Source organism: Mastomys coucha, unplaced genomic scaffold, assembly GCF_008632895.1.
Source record: "Mastomys coucha isolate ucsf_1 unplaced genomic scaffold, UCSF_Mcou_1 pScaffold18, whole genome shotgun sequence".
Taxonomy (NCBI): Eukaryota; Metazoa; Chordata; class Mammalia; order Rodentia; family Muridae; genus Mastomys; species Mastomys coucha.
The window spans coordinates 54,860,295-54,865,837 of NW_022196900.1; the positions used below are offsets into that span (position 1 = coordinate 54,860,295).

Consider the following 5,543-nt stretch of genomic DNA (forward strand, 5'->3'; position numbering starts at 1 on the left):
AAAAAAAAAAAAAGAAAGAAAGAAAGGAAAAAGAAAAAGAAAAGAAAAAGAAAAAACCTGGACTTGTGTCAGGCATGCCAGAGCAACCTTATGGCCTTAAAAAAAAAGGCAACTGTAATGTGAGACAAGAATTACTATTCTAATAAGGCAGGCATCAGAAAGGTAGGGTCACCAGCTTAAATCCAGACAGTGGCTCACCTCATAAATGGCTGCATCAGAATTCAAATCCTGGGTATGTGGCTGCAAACACATGCTCTCACCATGACCTCAGTCTATCTTGAAATGAGAAAACATCCTGAGCCTGAAGCAGAATATTCATGAAGAAGGTAGTGTGTAAAAACAGAGACCCCATTTCAACCCAGGCCATCTTCGAAAGACCTCATTGAGCAAAGATATTCCTTTCAATTAACAATGTAATAAATGTAGGATGGAAGAGATTAAAGCAGGCTATTATTAGATGGGGAGAGGCTAGCCAATGACTGTTCCCCCTAATGAGATGCCCACTGTGTGTGGGCAAGCAATTTCTCTGAGTACTGTGTCATGTGGATGGAATAGTAAGGAGTGCTTCAGTGCCACACAGGCACACCTCCTTCTAACACACCTGCTTCAGGCTCAGCAAAAGACAGTGAGGAAATGTCTGTAATATTGCATAAAAGCTGTCTGCCCAACCAGTCAAAGCTATTAAAATCCATCTCTCTGAAATGAACCCTGAGAGCAGGTCAAACAAATCTAATTTTTATTGTTCCTTAAGGAGATGTCTGTGCTGGAGACAAAGGAGAAAGGCAAGAGGCCAGTTCAGAAGAGAAGGGGAAGAAAAAAAAAAAACCTAAGAGGCCTTAAAAAATTAAATGTTCAAAAGAGCTGTGGCAGGCAAGATAAATGATATATTGCAGTGCTGGTTTAAACCTAATTGATGACTAATGTTGTAATGCAGCCGAACCTATGCTGATCTATTATCCGTCTGGTCCAGGCTGAAGGGACACTGCAAGGAGAAAAATTGCTAACTGTTTTAACCTGATGGAACTTTGGAAAAAAATAACCAGTCTAGTTACTTTAAAAGATGAATGGCTGGGCAGTGACCTTCTAATGTATATCAGAGTCCTGCAATGCAAAATCAAAAGTTAATTAAATAGAATCCAGCACAAGAACAAATATAGAAAGTGTGTTTTAGAGCACAAGTAGCCATAATGAATTGCTCTGTTGTGTCCCTTCAAAATATTTCAAAGTAGCTATCAACAGAGATCAGTAATGCTGGAGAGATAACATAGTGTTATTGAGAAATCCAACGCACATGCAAACACCATATTGGAAACACCTACATACAGGCACAACTAAGCCACTGTCATAGGGAGGACAATAGGGTAATCAACAGAGTTGCTGTGAGGGGTTAGAGGAGATGTATTTTCTTATAACAACATTCAGAATAAAATATAAGAACATAATGTTAAAATACCTTTAAATGATTCAGGAGTCAACTTGAAAGGGTTCTAGTTGTCATGTCTAGAATAGTGTTAGTCACCAAGTAGTAAAAGTATTAAGTTATGCCAAAGACTGAGGAATCAGAGCTAACATTGTCAGTAACAGAACAAGTGGGTTTCATGTGTCTCTTGACGCAGTGACCTGGAAAATGCCCAGCATCAATTCTGTGACATGCCTGCAAAAAATGAATGGCCAGGAAGTAATTGTGAGGAAACATCAAACTAACTGATGAATGTACTACAAAGTATTTGGCCAGTTCTCCTCAAAAGTATTGAGCTCATAAATCAAACATAAAGTCAAAAGGAGGTTGCGGAAGGTGTTCCATAGCAAAAGAAGTGAAGGAGACATGACCATTAAGTGGAACTGAAAGGCTGGACCAGAAAAAGACATATTCGTGGGATAACTTGTTTGAATGAAAGTAGCTCCCATGGGTGTACATGTTTGAATAATTGGTCACCAGTTTGTGGAACTGTTTAGGAAGGATTGGGAGATATAGCCTCGTTGGTGGAGGTATGTCATTGGTTGCAGGGTACCAATGTTATTTGAAGGGGCCAGGCTCTCTCCCCTGAGGGCAACCAGAATTGGCAGCATCATCCATGTGGCTTTAGATTTAGAGGATAGCCAGTATGTAGCATGGCAGGTCCTGCATGAAGGTTCTGAGAGGGTAAGAAGCCCCTTGAGGCCATTGTGTGAAGTTGTGAACATGAAGCTTGGGTTGCATTTCAATTAAGATATTGCTGTCTCTCACAGGACTGAACTTTGAAACCATGGTGAGACTGAAAAAAATATGGAAACTTTTGAAGTTGAGCTAAATGCATTTTAAATTATGATAGGGTCATGAGCCTATGGGGGCCAGGGAGTGAAATATGTTGGTTTGAGTACTGGATCCCCAGTTGGTAAAACTAATTTGGAAGAATTAGAAGGTGTGGCCTTATTGAGAGAGGTACATCACTGGAAATGGGCATTGAAGTTTCAAAAGGATTTGGCAGAGAATGTGGATCCAGGTGTGAACTCTCAGTTCTGCTCCAGTTCTATGCTTGCAGCCATGCTTCTCTCTATGATGAGCATGGACTCTGACCCTCTGAACCATAAGACCCAAATAAACTCTTCTGGTAGTTGCCTTGGTTATGGTATCTTATCATAGTAATAGAAAAGTAACTAAGACACAAGCATTGCTTGTTATCTTTTAAAACTCCTTGTAAATCTATGATAATATGAAAACCAAATCATTAAGACACAAATGGCACTGTCATGCTCTCTTTAAGAGCTTACACTAGGCTTATTATTCTAGAGGACATTCTCTTCAGATGTGATTAGCGGATACCACCAAACCCTGGGTGCCCTCATTGGAAGGGGAAGGTATTACATAATAACAGCATATTATTCTATCGATGAAAGTCATCAGAGGTCAGACCCCATAAGAGGCTGAAGGAGCTTCAGTGCAGTGTTGCCTGAACAGCTCACGGGGCTTGGATACAGATTCCTTTAGGAATAGTCCAACTCTGACACTATCTACACTGGTAAGTGAAGATAATTAGCCATTATAATTATTCTAATATATATATATATATATATATATATATATATATATTGCACTTATTCTGAGTTAGTTTTTGTACTGATGTCTTATATTTGTACATATATACTTATATATCCACATATATTATCTCTTCTAATCCTTATAAAAGCCCATGAGTGGGGTTTTTTTTCTGCATTTTAAAACACATTGAGGAAAAAAATCCAACACTGAGGATATACAGTCTCAATAGTGCAGAGCCAATTTCAAATGACGTTTAAAAAGCTCCATGAGATCTGACCTATACCTTAGTCTGAATGTTGCATTTGGAAAAGGAAAAGAATCAGGAGAGGCAGGTTCTAGTCAGCCATGTAAGGCAAGATCAATGCAAGGCCACCACCTCATCTGCTCAAGTAGAGTTTCCCTTATATTAACCATCAGCGTGCCCATTGCTAGTAATGCTCATCTATTATCTTCAAACAAGGAAATTCTGAACATATCCTTGCATAAAACTCGCCTTTGAGGGGAAATAACATGTTCACAAAGGTGGTTTTCCCAGGGCAAGGTTTGTCCATCAAATTCTGGGTGTGCTGACCCCTGTGATCCCCCAAATGTAGAAAACTAGATGCATAATTTATGGCAGTAGGGGACCATGTTTAAGATTCTCCCACACAAAACAAAACAAAAAACTCATTGCTTAGCCTAAAAGACAGAAAAAAAATCAGCCACTTGAGCTTGCTGTGGACAAGCGATGAAAACATCTCTCCTAGCATTGGTTGGATTTTCCTCCTTCTCCACCTCTTCCTCATTCTCTTTCTTCTCCTCTTCTTATTTCTTATCCTTTCTTCTTAGTTCTGATTCTCTTCATGTATGGAAACACTGGAACATAAAAAAAAATCAATATTAACTACAAGTTTTAAGAAAACTTACACAGTGGAGAGCCCTTGAGCAGAGTCTTAAACACATACATCTCATCTTTTTTTTTTTTTTTTTTCCGAGACAGGGTTTCTCTGTGTAGCCTTGGCTGTCCTGGAACTCACTCTGTAAACCAAGCTGGCCTCAAACTCAGAAATCCACCTGCCTCTGCCTCCCAAGTGCTGGGATTAAAGGTGTGCACCACCAACACCTGGCCATTTCTAAATTTTATTTAATCTTTTTTTTTTTTTTTTTTACACTCCAGACTTTATTCCCAGTCCACCCTCTGACTGTCCCACATCCCATACCTCCTTCCCCCACTGTCTCCATGAGGATGTCACCACTCCCTTACCCCACACTTGATATGCAAAGATTAGAGAAAAACTATCCTGGTGGGAAAGTCCACAGAAATAAGATCCCATATACAATGTTTAGAATAATGTAAAAAAGATGGTGATGTAAGTGGGGACCCAGGAGTAAGTGGGGAGGGTGACAGTTAAAAACAGTGAATATTTGCAAAGGTAGCTCAGAATTTATCATGGAGATATCATTAATTCCTCCAGGAGGAATCTGCATCTGATCTCCTGGCCTGGAAAATGACCCAAAATAAGTGTTGAATCTGCATTTGCCTCTTCATTACTCAAGACTTGAAGTCCAGAAGATCACTTTCAAGATTTATGTTTAAACTCTTCCAAAGAATGAAACACTAAAGTGACCCTGTGAAACCTCTTCTCAGTAAGAGCTCTTATTTCTGTCTTCCTTTCCAAGAGCGAATTATGCCCACTGTCCTTTTAGATTCTCTTGTAATTTAATATAAACCAGTTGTCTTTCTCAAAGTATGAGAAGGATTGACTTATAAGTGGATGTTGTGATTATTTTGATGTAGAAAATAAGAACAAAGACACTTAGAAAGAATTCTCAACTTCTCTTTGTGGGACCTGACAGGTACACAGAGGCTCTGACCACTTCACCAGCTGGCTATGACCACTCAAGTTCCTGTAACACGTATTAGAAAGGTCGAAGTCATATTTTATGAAGCTCAGCTAGTTCAATGAAAACATCTTGTTGAAAAACCTCAAGTGCTCTGGAAATAGATTCCCAGAGTTTACTTGAAGTGTTTATGAGAACACCATGGCTGATCATGGAGTTCCATGAGTAAATGGGCTAGAATACAACCCTTGAAATTGATGTGTGTATCTCTTTGGAGGCCTGTACTTGACTGTCCAGCTAAAATAAATACTCAAGCTCTGATGTCACGAAGATCTAGGACAAAATCTCAGCTCTTCCATCTACTAGCTATATGTAGAAGCCAGGTACTTTGTGATTCTAAACCTTGGTGGGTTTTGGTTCTGATGCTCAGTTCTCAAGTTTACTTTGAAGAGAGTTAGTCTACTGAGTGGTTGTATGGCCAAAGACTTCAGCCTTTGGAGCTTTCAGTTCTTCCCAATAAAATCTTAGCCACCAGTTTTTATACTGACTTTTTCTCCTACAGGCCTAAATCCTTTTAATATATTTCCAATCTTGCACAATTTCTATATATAGCACTGTATAATTTACCATTTTTGTTCTCACCTTTGTCTCTGAAACTAACATAAGTTTGAAAGAGTTTTCTTATTTTATGTCAATGTTTTGC

General features: G+C 39.1%; 1 non-coding gene across 1 annotated transcript; it reads left to right on the forward strand.

Moving 5' to 3' along the window:
* Positions 1-3,504: 3,504 nt before the first annotated feature.
* On the forward strand, positions 3,505-3,666 carry LOC116097359. The gene has a single exon (XR_004121383.1). It is a non-coding gene; the product is annotated as a U1 spliceosomal RNA (small nuclear RNA).
* Positions 3,667-5,543: the final 1,877 nt, after the last annotated feature.